General features: G+C 35.7%; 1 non-coding gene across 1 annotated transcript; it reads right to left on the bottom strand.

Annotated features, from left to right (window-relative positions):
* Positions 1-12,717: 12,717 nt before the first annotated feature.
* On the bottom strand, positions 12,718-12,824 carry LOC127088611 (small nucleolar RNA R71). Its single transcript, XR_007790441.1, has one exon. It is a non-coding gene; the product is annotated as a small nucleolar RNA R71 (small nucleolar RNA).
* Between the last annotated feature and the right edge of the window lie 4,581 nt (positions 12,825-17,405).

The following is a 17,405-nucleotide window of genomic DNA, read 5'->3' as shown; positions in this document are numbered from 1 at the left end:
CAATGTTCTCTACATATTATATTAATCAAGTTTTCTTAAGAGTTTGAGGGTGATTTGCCTCGGAAACCCTAGTTTGTCTAGGTATCTTGAGTAACTTCTCCAACAAGCTATCTCACCAATTAATCAAATTTCTCAAGGGACACTTCAAAAATCATCATCTTATGCATATATGATCTACCATGATCCAAGAAAGTCAAGAGAATTGGAAGTTAGCAAGTTGGTTGATGGTGGTTGGCCAGATGAATTCATCTGATCAAAACTGGGTCTCCCTAGACCCTATCTCCTACAATTTTCACCATATGAAAATAATTCCAAGATCAAACTTACTTTAAATGACATTACAAACAACTTTCATGTTGAGACCTAGAGCTAGTTTTTCTTGGAAAATCATTTTCTATGTTGAAACATTATAGGTCATTTTGTCTAAACCCTAATTTGAAAGTCAACTTCCCAAGGCCATAATTTACTCAATTTTTATGAGATAAACGATTTCCAAGTTGAACAATCAAATTCAATGTGTCTACTTCAACTTTGATGTTTGGAGTGGGAGCTAATTTAACTTTTTTGAGCATGTGATATGAGGTTACATTATAGGTCACTTTTGACCTATACCATTCATCAAGTGATTTTTCCAAACTTCAAAAATACATAACTCTATCATTTCAAATCCAAATGACATGAAATTGGTGACTATTTTGAAGGTCGTTTAGAGAGCTACAACTTTGATGAATACACTTTTCTCATTTGAAGCTCATGTAAAACGTTAAGCAAGGTGGAATATTGAGACATATGGCTTGACACTTAGAAAAAATTTGATATGTCAAAAATTTCCAAACTTCCACCTCAAATTTCTCCAAGTTCCAAGATCCAAATGAAAAAATGTTGAACATGAAAGTTGTTCCTCTTGATCTCACCTTTCCAAAGAGCTCAAATTCATTCATTTTGGACAATAAATGCATATGCTACACATGGCATGAACATGATGATATCACTTGGCAAGGATTAAACTTCAAACATCAATGCACACTTGCCTTGCAATCCAAGCTTAATTCAGACCATCCAACATTCATTTATGGACCTCAAGCAATGATTTCATGGGCCTGTGCGCGCCCATGCACCCTTGCATCACCATTTTCCAAAATTGGAAAGTGATTTGAAGTGTGCAATTATCAACTGTTTTGGCTATAAATAGAGCTTCAATTGCTCAGAATTTCACACACATTCGCGCCAGCTTTGATCCCCCATCTCAAACCCTCACTTTGCAAAGGATAAGCCTGAGAAATTCTCTTGAATTTGAGGTTGAATTTCCACTATTTTAAAATTCAAATCTCCAGGAATCCATAGCCTTTCAAGCATCTAATCCTTCTTCTGCAAGCACGTGGAGTGAGATCAAGCACAAGCAAGATCAAGATCAGTTGAATCTAGACCTCCATTGAAGGTATTTTCCAGAAATTTTGAACTCTTCGATTCTCTCAAATTCTTTCTCAATTCTATTGATTCTTTGGTTGTTTGAAGTCCTACCAATGTAGGCAAGGAGATTGAGTTGCTTTGAGGCCAAATCAAAGCAACTCAGTTCATGTACCTCAAATTTCAACTCCATGTATCTCTCAATATACTTGGAGTTATAGTGAATTGAGGCCAGATTCAAGCTCAGTGCCATTTTTTCTTTAAGATCATGTCCTTGTTTTTAATTTTGGTGATGGTTGATGGTGGACCAGTCCGGTGAGGTCCACCGGAGAAGATGACCGGAGCTCTGGCTCCGGCGATGCATTGGCAAGTCTCTGAACCACATGATCCATTCATTTTGTTTTAATCATAGGCGTTGGTTTTGATTACCAAAGTTGCCACGCGCTGACTAAGGACTATGGTAGATAGCGCGCTCCTGGCCACTTGATCTGCCACCTCAATTAATGAGGGAGATCAAGTGGTCCACATTTTTTCTGATATTTTAATTTTTATTTTATTTGCTTTATTTTCAATAATTCATATTAAATTCAATATTGATCCAAAAAATATGGGACTTTCACCAAAAAAATTCAAATATTTTTCTCTTTCATATTCTGAATTAAAATTATTTTTTGGATCATTATTAATATTTTTCATGAATTAATTGATTTTGCATTTGTTTTTAATTGTTTAAAAATATTTTTAAATGTCCAAAAATTATGAATTTTTTTCTCCAAGGTCCTTTGACCTTGTTTGACCTATGATAAATCTCATGGCCATTTCTTTGGTGTTTTGATGAGATTTTAGGAATTGGACAAACCATATTTAATTTAAATGCACCATTTCAGTATTTTTTAAATTGAATAAATGCCAAATAAATTTGTTGACCAATTGTGATGACTTTGTTTATGTTTGACTCTTGTTGTTGGGCCTTGGTCAAGGTTGATTTGACTTTTTCAAATTAATATCATTGGATTTAGGGGATTGATGGAATGGACATTCCATCTCCCAAAATGAATGAATGATATTAATTTGGTAAAAGTCCTCCTTTGACCAATTTTTGATTTCATTCATCCCCCTCCCACTTCATCTCATTTCTCTTCTTCATTCATTCATTCATTCCATTTGGCCTATGACATCTCAAAGTCCTAATGCTAGTTGATTGAAAAATTGACATGAGTATGGATGAGATTAGGCCACACCTTTTGCATATTCTTTTTGTGTGTGGTATGTTTCATGAGCATAGTCCATTATACAATGTCTCTAACATGCATTAACACCAAAATTCTATTGCCCGACCTCAAATAGTTGTGACTTCTACATAAGTCCAATTACGATTGCTTAACATAGCGCTAAATTTGTGACATAAAAGGCATAAGCATTCTAGTTAGTGAGATTGTAAGTCTCCCCTCTTTCATGGTATTGTGTGGAAACTTGGTCTTCTTTCCTTCCTTTGGAAGATGTTTTGGTTCAAGGATCCATGCTTGTGATAAGTGGGTTGAGTGTTCTCCAAAGAATGTCTTGAAAAGCAAAAGCAAAACAATACTAACTTCTAACCTACTAACTACTAGCTTTTAATTTCAAGCCTTTACTTTAATGCAATTTACTTTAGCAATCTATTCCATTTGCCATTGTTCATATCATTCTAATTGTTTATGTTAATGCAATTTTCACTTTGTCCACTTGGACCATATTGTGTGGTATATTTTGTTTGTGTATATTTTGCTTTTTTGTGTGGTCTTTGACCATTAATGTACATAATAATAACAAAAACCCTAAAAAGCTTTTGAGTGGACTGTTGGCTTGATCTTGGACAAATGGACTTAGAATCTAGGCAACCTTCCTATGCTAATGGACTTGGCCAATGCCAACTTATTGAAGAACTAAGTGCTTGCAATTTGAAATTCATCTGATACATCTTTGAAGACCTCTCTGAGTTCATCTGCAACATGATCATTATGAAGTTGTTATTTTGAACATGTGACTTGTGGAATTCATCTGTTACATGGGTTATTTTGGAAGAAGATCATGGAATGGATAAGCTTGGATGTGGCCATCTTTATTTGATGCCATGCTCTTCAAGATAACATAATTGTGCATTTGTGTGTTGCTTGATTCTAAAAAGTCCAAGGGAATTCTGGGTTTCTATTGACATTTTTGTCTATTGGATCGCTACCCATTTGGTAAGATCTTTTCAACTCTAAACTTGTAATTTTGTGCATAGAATAATCTCTTCATCTTCTCCCCATTTCGTTAATTTCAAAATCTCTCCCCCATTTTTTCAAAATCTTCTTTGTGTGAACTACTTCTGTTTTAAAACTTTGACCACTTTTGCAAAAAAAGGATAGAAACTTTGGCCTTATGCCATTGCATTTTCAAACTTCTTTTCTAAATCAAACTTGTAAATAAACTTAACTATACTTGACTTAAACTTTCAAAAAAGTCAAAAAGAACTAACTCATTCAAACCATTTTAGGCCTTTGTGCCTTTCAAACTTAAATTTTGTTAAAATCAATGCATCCACTTTGAAATTTGTATCACGAACTACGAGATTTTGATCCCTCATTTTTATGTTGGTACTTAGGCACAAGTCTGAAGGACTTGTCAAACACAAAAATATAATTAATGAATTCTTTTCTCATCCCCCCACTCTATTTGTTTGTAAACATCACTTTGTACAAAATACATATGCACACAAAAAGGGCTCCCTAGGAGTACCTAGGACACTTTGGGTGCTAACACCTTCCCTTTGTGTAACCAACCCCCTTACATGTGAACTCTGACTTTTATTAGTTTTTATTTGAACTTCTTACTTTTTTGGGTTTTGTTCGTACTTTTTCCCTTTTCCCTTGGAAACAATAAAAGTGCGATGGCGACTCTTGTTATCTGATCTCTAGCTTGTTAATAGCTTGATGATCATGAATTTCCCGCTACAATGACTACTCGCAACTGTGAGCTAGCCTCACAATATCTGTGTGATATTCCTACGAGACCCTATGAGTCTCCCTGCCCTTGCAGGGGGAACACACACACTTTGTATTTTTTTGGACAATATAGTTGCGCCTACTATGGGGCCCTGATAAAAGTAACATGAGCCACACCTCCTTTTAACAAACATCACTTTTTGTGTCGTGCCCTTGTAAGACCCCAATTTTGACCCTAAGATCCCTCCTGTATTCTATCATAAGCATTAGCATTGGGATCATATCTTGGCATCCTCCTTACTCCTTTTCATTGGGTTTGTTTTGGGAGAGATCACCAAGCATCTTTGTGATTATATCATACTTGTATTTTATCATTTCACTAACCAAAATACCAAAAATATGTCTTTGCATTTGTCTCACTCTTTTGTAGGAAGGGCATGATTCCATTGATTCATCAAGTTCACATCTAGGGTTCGAAACCCTCATAAACAAAGAGCACAACCAAGAATTGATTCAAGAATGGTTATGAGCATCATATATGAATCCCAATGTTCTCTACATGTTATATTGATCAGGTTTTCTTCAAGAGTTTGAGGGTGATTTGCCTTGGAAACCCTAGTTTGACTGGGTATCTTGAGTAACTTCTCCAACAAGCTATCTTACCAATTGATTAAATTCCTCAAGAGACACTTCAAAATCAATCATCTTATCCATATATGATCTACCATGATCCAAGAAAGTCAATAGAATCGGAAATTGGCAAGTTGGTTGATGGTGGTTGGCCAGATGAATTCATCTGATCAAAACTGGGTCTCCCTAGACCCTATCTCCTATATTTTTCATCATATGAAAATGATTCCAAGAGAAACCTTACTCTAAATGACATCAAAAACAGCTTTCATGTTGAGACCTAGATCTAGTTTTTCTTGGAAAATCATTTTCTATGTTGAAACATTATAGGTCATTTTGTCTAAACCCTAATTTGAAAGTCAACTTCCCAAGGCCATAACTTGCTTAATTTTTATGAGATGGAATATTTCCAAGTTTCACAATCAAATTCAATGTGTCTGCTTCAACTTTGATGTTTGGAGTGGGAGCTAATTCAACTTTTTTAAGCATATGATATGAGGCTACATTATATGTCACTTTTGACCTATGCCATTGATCAAGTGATTTTTCCAAACTTCAAAAATGCATAACTCTATCATCCAAATGACATGAAATTGGTGACCATTTTGATGGTATTTGAGAGAGATACACTTTTATGAAGACACTTTTCTCATTTGAAGCTCCCATAAAAAGTTAAGCAAGGTTGAATATTGAGATATATGGCTTGACACTTAGAAACTTTTTGATATGTCAAATTTTTCCAAACTTCCACCTCAAATTTCTCCAAGTTCCAAATGAAAAAGTGTTCAACATAAAACTTGTTCCTCTTGATCTCACCTTTCCAAAGAGCTCATATTCATTCATTTTGGATGAGAAATGCATAGGTTGTGTATGGCTTAAACAGGCCGATATCATTTGGCATGGATCAATCTTCAAGCATCAATGCACATGTGCCTTGCAATCTAAGCTAACTTCAACACATATGATCATTCATTTTGGACCTTCAGCTATCATTTCATGGGCCTATGCGTGCACATGCACCATTCTATCATCATTTACCAATTTTGGAAAGTGGAGAGAGTGTGCAAATATCACATGGATTCATCTACAAATTGAAGCCCTTATGCTCAGAATTAACACACACATTGCGCCAGCTTTGATCCCCCATTGAAAACCCTTCATTCTCATAGGATAAACCTGAAAAATTCATTTGAATTTGAGCTTGAATCTCCACTATTTTGGAATTCAATTCTCCAGGAATCCATTGCTTCTAAACCTTTCCATTCTCTTCCTGCAAGTGATTGAAGTGAGTCCAAGCACAAGCCAAAGCAAGATCCATCGTGTTCATACCTCCATTGAAGGTAATTTGCAGAAATTTTAAACTCTTCGATTCTCTCAATTTATTGCTCAATTCCATTGATTCTTTGGTTGTCTGAAGTCCTACCAATGTAGGCAAGAAGATTGAGTTGCTTTGAGGTCAAATCGAAGCAACTCAGATCATGTACCTCATTTTTCAATTCCACATATCTCTTAATATATTTGGAATTGGAGGAATTGGAGATTAGATTCGAGCTCAGCGTCATTTTCTCTTTAAGATCATGTCCCTATTTCTTTTTTTGGTGATGGTTCATGATGACCAGTCCGGTGAAGCTCACCGGGGAAGATGACCGGAGCTCTGGCTCCGACGATGAGGTGTCTTGTATCTGAACCATAGGATCCATATGCCACGTTTTAATCTTGAGCGTTTGTTTTAAATACCATATGTACAGCGCAGTTGACTAAGGTCTTGGTGGAACACGCGTTTTGGATCATCAGATCTGCCACCTCAACTAATGAGGGAGATCTGATGGTCCACGTATTTTTGAATTTTCTGATTTTTGTTTTAATTGCATTTTCTTCAATAATTCATATTAAATTCAATATTGATCCAAAAAAATTCCAAGGTCCTTTGACCTTGTTTGACCTATGATAAATCTCATGGCCATTTCTTTGGTCTTTTGATGAGATTTTAGGAATTGGACAAAACATATTTGAATTAAATGCATTATTTTATTATTTTTAATTGAATAAATGCCATTTAAAATGTGTTGACCATTTGTGTTGACTTGGTTGAGTTTGCCTTTTGTTGTTGGGCCTTGGTCAAGGTTGATTTGACTTTGTCAAGTTAATATCATTGGATTTAGGGGATTGATGGAATGTACATTCCATCTCCCAAAATGAATGAATGATATTAATTTGGTAAAGGTCCTCCTTTGAGCAATTTGTGATCTCATTCATCCCTTTCCCTCTTCATCTAATTCCCCTTCTTCATCCATTCATTTCCATTTGGCCTATGACATCTCAAAGTTCTAATGCTAGTTGATTAAAAAATTGACATGAGTATGGATGAGATTGGGCCACACCTTTTGCATATTTTTTGTGTGTGGTATGTTTCATGAGCATAGTTTATAATACTATGTCTCCAACATGCATTAACACCAAAAGTCCATTTCCCGATCTCAAATAGTTGTGACTTCTACATAAGTCCAATTACGATTGCTTAACATAGCGCTAAATTTGTGACATAAAAGGCATAAGCATTCTAGTTAGTGAGATTGTAAGTCTCCCCTCTTCCATGGTATTGTGTGTAAACTTGGCCTTCTTTCCTTCCTTTGGAAGATGTTTTGGTTCAAGGATCCATGCTTGTGGCAAGTGGGTTGAGTGTTCTCCAAAGAATGTCTTGAAATCAAAAGCAAAACAAAACTAACTTCTAACTTACTAACCTTTAACTTTTAATTTCAAGATTTTACCTTAGTGCAATTTACTTTTAGCACTTTACTTCATTTGCCATTATACATCTCATCCTATGTTTATGTTAATGTAATTTTCACTTTGTCCATTTGGACCATATTGTGTAATATATTTTGTTTGTGTTGCTTTGTTTGTTTGTGTGGTCTTTGACCATTTAATGTACATAATAATAACGAAAACACTAAAAAACTTTTGAGTGGACTGTTGGTTTGATCTTGAGCAAATGACTTAGAGTTTAGGCAACATCCTCTGCTAATGGACTTGGCCAATGCCAACTTATTGAAGAACCAAATGCTTGCAATTTGAAATTCATCTGATACATCTTTGAAGATCTCTCTAGATTCATTTGCAACATTGATCATTGTTAAGCTATTATTTTGAACTTGTGACTTGTTGAATTCATCTGTTGCATGGGCTATTTTGAAGAAGATCATGAAGTGGATAAGCTTGGATGAGGCCATCTTTATTTGATGCCTTTGCTCTTCAAGATAATATAATTGTGCATTTGTCTGTTGTTTGATTCTAAAAGTCCAAGGGAATTCTTGGTTTCTATTGACATACTTGTCTATTGGATTGCTACCCATTTGGTCAGATCTTTTCAACTTTAAACTTTTAAATTTTGTGCATATGATAGTCTCTTCATCTTCTCCCCACTTCTTTAATTTCAAAATCTCCCTCTCCATTTTTAAAACCTTCTTTGTGTGAATTATCTTTTGTTCTAAACTATGACCACTTTGGCAAAAAGGTAGAAACTTTGGCCTTATGCCATTGCCTTTTCAAACTTATTTTCTTAAATCAAATTTGTAAACAAACTTAACAATATTTGACTTAAACTTTCAAAAAAGGCAAAAAGAACTAACCCATTCAAACCATTTTAGGCCTTTGTGCCTTTCAAACTTAAATTTTGTTAAAATCAACACACTCATTTGAAATTTGTAGCACGAACTACGAGGTTTTGATCCCTCATTTTTATGTTGGTACGTAGCCACAAGTCCGAAGGTCTTGTCAAACACAAAAATATAATTAATGAATTCTTTTCTCATCCCCCCAGTCTTTTTGTTTGTAAACATCACTTTGTACAAAATACATATGCACACAAAAAGGGCTCCCTAGGAGTACCTAGGACACTTTGGGTGTTAATACCTTCCCTTTGTGTAACCAACCCCCTTACCTGTGATCTCTAATTTTTATTAGTTTTTATTTGAAAACTTCTTACTATTTGGGTTTTTTTCGTACTTTTTCCCTTTTCCCTTGGAAACAATAAAAGCGCGGTGGCGACTCTTGTTAATTGATCTCTAGCTTGTCAATAGCTTGATGATCATGAATTTTCTGCTACAGCCCTCACCTCCAGTGCATAGCTACTAGCAGTCATGGTGAATAGAAGAACTTTATCCCCCATTCTTGAGGGTACCAGGGGCACAGGTGAGGTCGAAGTTGTAACGCCCTAGATTTCTTTCAGGATTATCGACTGACCCCACAAACCAACACGAGTCTTTTCATCCGGGAAACTTCCCAGAAGGTCACTTATCCCAATACTACTCCAAGTTAAACACGCTTAACTATGAAGTTCTTATCTGTTAGGCTACCGAAAAGAATACGCATCTTGTTGGTATAGGTAGTACTAATTAATCCTTATAAGCCTTCCTTCGTCATGGCTTCTGTAACGCCTCAGACTTCTTTCAAGATTATCGACTGATCCTACAAATCAACACGAGTCTTTTCAGCATGCTTTTTCCTCACTCACATTCTTTCCGGGAAACTTCCCAGAAGGTCACCCATCCAAATACTACTCCAAGTCAAGCACGCTTAACTATGGAGTTCTTATCTGTTAGGCTACCGAAAATAAGATGCATCTTCTTTTCGGTAGCTCGTTCCATAAGAACTTCACAGTAAAGCGTGTTTGACTTAGAGCAATATTGGGATGGGTGACCTTCTGGGAAGTTTCTCGAAAAGCGTATGAGTGAGGACAAAACATGTTGAAAAGACCCGTGTTGGTTTGTGGGGTCAATCGATAATCTTGAAAGAAGTCTGGGGCGTTACAGAAGCAATGACGGAGATTTGAGTTACCGTGGACGAATTACTATGCTACTTTTGGATCCCCAGCCTCTCTCAGATGAAATATGGGCCCCCTTGTTCCTGAAGGTTTCAAACCTCCATCCTTGGCCAAGTTTGATGGACGTAGCGACCCCTACGAACACGTCGCCTCCATCATCACCCAGATGGTCATCATAGGAGCACCTGCCTCTCTAAAGTGTAATTTGTTGTTAGGCACTTTTAGAGAGGTCACCCTTCGATGGTACATGGGTATCCCCCGGGCAACTAATAACAACTATCAAGAATGGGTGAAAAAGTTGATGCACTAGTTCGCCACTAGTCGCCACTGGAAGATATCCACCACAAGCTTGTTAAACATTTTCCAGGGTCCATTGGAATCGTTGAGGGACTATCATGCCCGCTTCAATGAAGCCACCGTCAATATAGTCCCTCCAAACCAATAGATGTTTGTGGGAGCGTTCCAAAACAAACTCAAGACGATACACTTCAACGAGTCCCTCGCCCAAAATTTGTCGCACTCGCTGGCCGAAGCAGTTGCCAAGGCAGAATGCTACATCAAAGGCGAGGAAAGCAATACTGAAAAGAAGGTTGACGATGCTAAAAATAAGGTCCGTGATGCCAATGTGAGTCACCAGTGCCAAAAGCTCTCATCCCTCAAAAAAGAATTGATACACCTCGCCCGTGAAGGACAAATCCCTGTTCAAGAGGGCGGGGAAGGTGACAGAGAATTTCACACCTTTGAACACCCGTCTTGAACAGATTTGGCACGAGGTGCTCCATGATCACACTGAATCACACCGCATTTTTGTCTCGGATTTCACATGTTTATTAGGTCTATATTATCATTTTGCTTGTGTTATGTTATCTTTTATGTTGTTTTCAGATATTTAGCTCTTTCGGGACCCTTTTAGAAGAAACGAAGCAAAAAGACCAAAAATTAGGGTTTTTCGGCAAATATTGTACACATGCCGTTATGCATGGTGGCCGCTATAGGAGAAGCCATGACTCATCAGCCCTCAACCAGGAGGTAACTGCCACGATCCCATGAACTTTCCCATTTCCACACATGGAGGGCGCCATGAAGGGATGGTGGGCGCCACCTTTGCATTTCACGTTCCCACTAAGGAGAAGTTGGAGGGCACCATGGTCTTTGCATGCTGCTGAATCCCTCTATAAATAGGTCGTTCTAGTTCATTTCCAAATCATCCAACTTAGTTTACAACACTAAGACTATATTATCATCTGTAAAAACGGTAATCCGTCACATCGAGGGGTTATCGCATCTTAGTGAGATTGAGTTGGAGCACTTTGATTTTGCTGTCGTCTTTATCTTCAGAGTCGAAGGTTTATTTTCCTTATACCAGATTTAAAGCCTCCGTTTGGAGCAGGTTCTTATTTAATCGTTTTTATTTATTTTTACTTGCCATGCTTTACTTTATTTAATTTCTTGTCATGCTTTACTTTATTTAATTTCTTACTACGCTTTACTTTATTTAATTTCTCGCCATTATCTTTATTGCTCGTTTTAATTATTCTTTACGCCTTACATTCTAAAACAACTTTTCATCATGATCAATATCGTTGTGTTTGTTTGTATTACCATGTCTGGCTAAATCTTTCAAAGGTTAGAATGTAAGGATCGCGGTTAAAGAGATGTTTCACATATTGAATCTGTAGAAATGCTTTAAAGGCTGTTTTGATTTTTAACTTGAGTTTTTTGAAACAAACTTGGTTAGTTTTAAATATTCAAGGAGTGCGAAAGCACCCTGGCTTAGTTAACTAGGAATTTTTATCACTTTAAGGAAAAACGATTTTTGAAATTGTTTTCGGACGCGTTAATAGATTTAAAATCAGGAAACTCCTTAGGTAAAACTTTCCAAATCAAAATCACTTTTCAACTAAGTTTACGAGTCTTATTTCTTAAAAATAAGTTTACTACTTTAGCGTTCTGCGCACCTTTTATAAGTGACAATAAAAGGCCTTAATTTAAGGGTAAACTCGGTTTTGAATACGCGAAAGCGACAGTTCCTGTTAAATGGATTCTTTTCAAGAGTAGAAAATGTTGCCCCATAAGTAGTTCTATTTAGACAATCGAAACATTGTTTAACTGATGTGAAATACATTCAAACCTGTCTTTATATGCATTGTATTTAGTATTTTCTTTATTTACTGTTATTTTGCAACATCAATGTCTCTTTTATACTGCCTTAGATAAACATCGTAACGATAGTAATCGATAGATTGACGATTTGGTCTTTGTGGGATCAATATTCTTTTATAGTACTCTGACGCGATTCGTGCACTTGCGAATAGAGCGATCAAGTTTTTGGCGCCGTTGTCGGGGATCAACTTCGTCAAATTTCGTACCCTGTTGTTACATCGTCTAGACTAAGGCATTATTAGCCGGTAAATGCGAAGAACTCGTAGTACCGGAAATTTAGTAGATCCTTTAGCGGTACCCAAACGTTACACTCGTACACGCCTCTTACGCATCCGAATTAAGAAAGCTATGGCCGAGAATCGCGACCGGAGACCTCTTAAGGAATTTGCCCAACCATCTGACGAGGAACCTAGTTCTAGTATAGTAAACCCCCTCATTTCTACCAACAATTTCGAACTAAAACCATATTTACTGCAATTAGTGCAACAAAACCAATTCGCGGGTCTTGCTACTGAGAACCCAAATCAACATTTAAAAGTCTTTATCCAACTGGCTAACACCTTTAAATCCAACGGTGCTTCGCTTGATGCAATCCGTTTAAGAGTATTTCCTTTCTCCCTCAGGGATAAAGCACGTTCATGGTTAGATTCACTTCCAACTAATTCAATAACTACCTGGGAAGACCTTAGGAGAGTATTCCTTGCTAGATATTTTCCCCCTAGTAAGACTGCTGTTCTTCGAAACCAAATAACTAGATTTACTCAAAACCAAGGAGAATCACTCTTTGAAGCTTGGGAGAGATACAAAGAGATATTAAGAGTCTTTCCACACCATGGCCTAGAACAATGGCTGATCGTTCATACCTTCTACAATGGACTCCATTATAACACAAAGATGAGCATCGACGTTGCCGCAGATGGTGCGCTGATGAACAAACCTTACCCTGAAGCTTATGACCTAATTGAGGATATGGCCCAAAACCATTACCAATGGGGAACTGAACGAGCATCAATAGAGAAAAAGGAGACCCAAGGTGGAATACATGAGATAAGCTCTATGGACATGATGCAGGCGAAAATGGACGCTTTAGCCCTTAAGGTCGAACATATGTCTACAAACGCTAACACCGCAACGGTAGTCCACATAGAGTGTGAACTTTGTGGATCTAAAGGACACAAATTGGTAGAGTGTAACCTTTTAAACGACCTGAACACCGACCAAGTGAATTACGCCCAAGGTAACCCATTTTCAAACACTTACAACCCTGGATGGAAGAATCACCCGAATTTTTCCTATAAAAACCAGAACCCTATCCAAAATTATGCACCTCAGAGACCACAAGGTTATCAAGACCAAAAACCAAATCAACCTATGAAAGTTGTTCCCCAGAAGCCTAACCTTGAGAAGATCATGGAGAGCTTTATATCAGGCCAGACTCAGCAAAATAAAGAATTCCTAAACCAGAACATTCACGTAAACGAACTGATAACGCAATTAGGGGCCAAGGTTAATCAGATAATCACTCACAATAAGATGCTTGAAACCCAGATCTCACAGGTAGCACAAAACCAAGCCCCACAAACTACACCTGGAGGATAATTCCCTGGACAGCTTCAACTCAACCCTCGAGGGCAAGCTAACGTTATCTCATTACGAAGTGGGACTGCTTACGAGGGGCCTCATAACCCAGCAATGAGCGAGTCAAAAGCTTCTAAAGAAAATATACCTACCAACCAAGAAGAGGAACCGGTGGAACCCGAAAAACAAACCGACCAAGAAGGAGAAGCCAAGGATAAAACTTACAAACCACCACCCCCGTACAAACCACCAATCCCATATCCGCAAAGACTTAAACAAACCAAAATTAATAACCAATACCAAAAATTTATAAAAGTAATAGAGAAGCTTCATGTAGAGATTCCTTTCACCGAAGCCATCACCCAAATTCCTTCTTACGCCAAATTTTTCAAAGACATCTTAACCAACAAGCGCAGGCTTGAAGATCCCAAACCCTTGGAATGCAACTTTATTTACGAGAATAAACTTGCTAAGAAGGAGAAAGACCCTGGTAGTTTTTCTATACCTTGCATTTTAGGAAGTCATGTGATCGACAAAGCTTTCCTAGACTTAGGCGCTAGTGTGAGTGTAATGCCCTTAGCTGTGTGTAAAAGGTTAAACTTAGGAGAATTACAACCAACTAAGATGTCCCTCCAATTAGCCGATAGGTTTGTTAAGTACCCTGTAGGCATTTTAGAAGAAATCCCAGTTAGGATCGGTCAACTTTATATCCCAACAGACTTTGTGGTCATGGATATCAAGGAAGACGACGATATCCCTATCCTTTTAGGTAGACCGTTTTTATCAATAGCCGGAGCTATAATAGATGTTAAAAGAGGGAAATTGACTTTTGAAGTAGGGGATGAAAAGATAGAGTTTATTCTTTCAAAGTTCCTGATGGCACCAATCATAGGAGACGCATGTTACGCGATCGATATCATAGATGAATGCATAAGGGAATTTGATCAAGAAGAATTTGTGATCAAACCATTTTCAAACCCGAATGAAAGGGATGACGAGCTAAAGGAAACGGAACCTCACACTAACGAATGTTTTAATCTTACTCCATACCTTTTACCAAATTCTCAAAAACCAGTTCAAGAACTTAAGGAACTGCCTAAGAACCTACGATATGAGTTTTTGGATAAAGAAATGAACCACCCAGTGTAACACGGTGGGAGAACTGACTTTAGTTAAATGTTGCGGATAACAAAAGTCGCCACCGACTTTTATTTTATCCAAAAGGAAAGGACATAAAAGAACAGGAAAGACCTTAAAAAGATTTTGAGTTCGGGGGGTAGGTTATACAAAGGGAAGGTATTAGCACCTTTTATATCCATGGTTATCCATGGGCTCTTAGTTACTTAGCTCACTTTGTTTGTTTTCAAGAGTGTAGTGTGTGATTAGAAAATTTTCTTTAAGTACTTTGTAATGGCCCTCGTATGGGTGTATACAAAGCCTAGTTTAGAAATTGTGAGGTGTAAAAGTAATTTTGAAAAGTGTGAGCAAGTAACTATGAGATACCTACCCTAGATTAAGTCTTTCGTGTTCTCGTATATTCTTTCAATGGTAAGATTGTCCCTATTATTAAGGAATAGGTAGTCATTACCTTGGATGTGTTTAAGGGACGGGCGTAGGGTCGTTGTATGGTCAATGAAGGCAACATAAGGGGTGTCTTTAGCAACTCGTAGGGACTATCATCATATTTACCGAAGGGACAAGATCATTATATCGTAGGCAACCTCGTAGGGACTTGATCTTTTAAGTTTATAGGGACTTGATGATTTTTCTGTTTGAAGGGACTTTGCTTAAGACACCCCTATTTTCGAGGGACTTGACCATTTAAAGAAGGCAACCAAGAGGAATACCCTAGGAAGTACAGATGGCGATCAAAGATCGACTTACGTGTGTGAGTGTTATTTTTCAGATATTTGTCTTGAATTTAATTTTCTAAGTTCAATTATTTACAGTTAGTTTTTTTGCACTCCCTAAATTACTAACCACGCAATAAATATTTACAAAAATAAAAGCAAGAAAAATAAATTCCTAAACTATTACATGGCTATGGGACAGATACATAATAATCAGGCGAGAAAGAATAAATTTACAACCTATACATTTGTTCCTAATATTATAAATAAAACAAAGTTAAAATAAGGAAAATAATGAAGCAAAAATAGAATAGATAAAAGCAAATAATAATAAAATAATAAATAAACAATGGTAATAAAGCAATAATAAAATAACAATAATAATAAAGTGATAATAAAAAGGTTAGAATTTTAAAAGAAATTATTTTAAGTTAAACAAGTTAGATTTTTTTAGAAGTTATTAGAAAAATATGAGTTTAAAATAAATTAGTAATAATAAAAGAATTTAAAATACATTAATGTACAAATTATAAAATAAAAGAGTTATATGAAAAATATTAAGTTAGTTATTTACAAAATAAATAAAGATTATAGCAAATATCAAATTATTAGATTAATAGGTTTATTATTATTATTCAATTAGAAAAATGGTCAATTAGATTTTATTTACAAAATATATAAGGATTTATTATTATAAGTAAGTAATAAAAAAAAGTTATTAAAATAGTTAGTATTTATTATTTATTTACAAAAAAATATAAATGTTATAGAAAAATATTAAATAATTAATTTAGTAGGTTTTCACGCCCTACATTACTAAACCACGCAGTTAATATAGGATCAATGGCAGAAATTTAAATGGCAGAAAAATAAAATGGCAGAAAATAAATGGCAGAAAATAAAATCCTAATTATTACAACGCTTTGGTGCAGTTACATAATAAAGATGGCGAAAAGTAAAACTGAAAATATTACAAGTTAAAACTTAAAATATTAAAAGGGCGAAGCAGTTACAGTGTATGAATAACATAAATATGAGCGAAAATAGGAAATAATAATAAGGTTTGTTAAGGTTTAAGAAAAGATTTATGGTTTAGAGGAAACAACACGGTTAAAGTTTTAGGTTTGAAATTTAGAGTTTGTGGCGAAATTGTCAGGGTTTAGGAAAAATCAGGGTAGTTAGTTATGAAAAAAATGTGCAGATCTAAATATATGTATATAAAAAAAATATGAATTAAAAAAAACAACGGCGTTGCTAGCGCAAAATTGCGATCATCGCAACTGGATCGGATAACACAAATGTCACGCCTCATACACGTATATGTGAAAACGGCGTATTGACACGATCCGATCCGAAAACATAATAAAATTATAACATAAAATAGAAATATATATATATATATATATATATATATATATATATATATATATATATATATATATATATATATATATATATTTAACACACTAGTTACATATATGAACATGTATTTGAAACACAGTAACAAATATATCAACAAAATAGATAAAGTATATATCATATATAAACTATTACCAAACTGTGTCTACGATAGTATAGATCAGTCACTCTCAGTTTCTCTTTTTTTTTGTTCTGTCTTTTTGCCCCTCTCTATCAATCATGCTAATAAATATATATAGGAACAAATTAGGTTAATGATAATGGGCCTAAGTTTATTTTGAAACCCAATATTAAATTAAAAACTGAATAAAGTTAAATAATTAAAATAGTTAAAATTAAAATAAAAACTAATTAACCTATTTATTTATTCTAGACCCAATATAAAAATAAATAGACTCAAAAAAAAATAAAAGTCGGGCACCAAAATGCTCGAAAAAATAAAATGAACACGTCAAAATAATCAGCGCGAAATAAATGACTCGGAAAAATACAGCGTTTGGTCGGATTTTGAAATAAAAATTATGACCGTTTAAAACGCTCAGACTGATCAACATATGATCAAAAATAGTCGTA

This window comes from Lathyrus oleraceus, chromosome 5 (genome assembly GCF_024323335.1).
Source record: "Lathyrus oleraceus cultivar Zhongwan6 chromosome 5, CAAS_Psat_ZW6_1.0, whole genome shotgun sequence".
Taxonomy (NCBI): Eukaryota; Viridiplantae; Streptophyta; class Magnoliopsida; order Fabales; family Fabaceae; genus Lathyrus; species Lathyrus oleraceus.
Note: the sequence above shows the minus strand (reverse complement) of the source record. Positions and strands in the feature narration are given on the sequence as shown.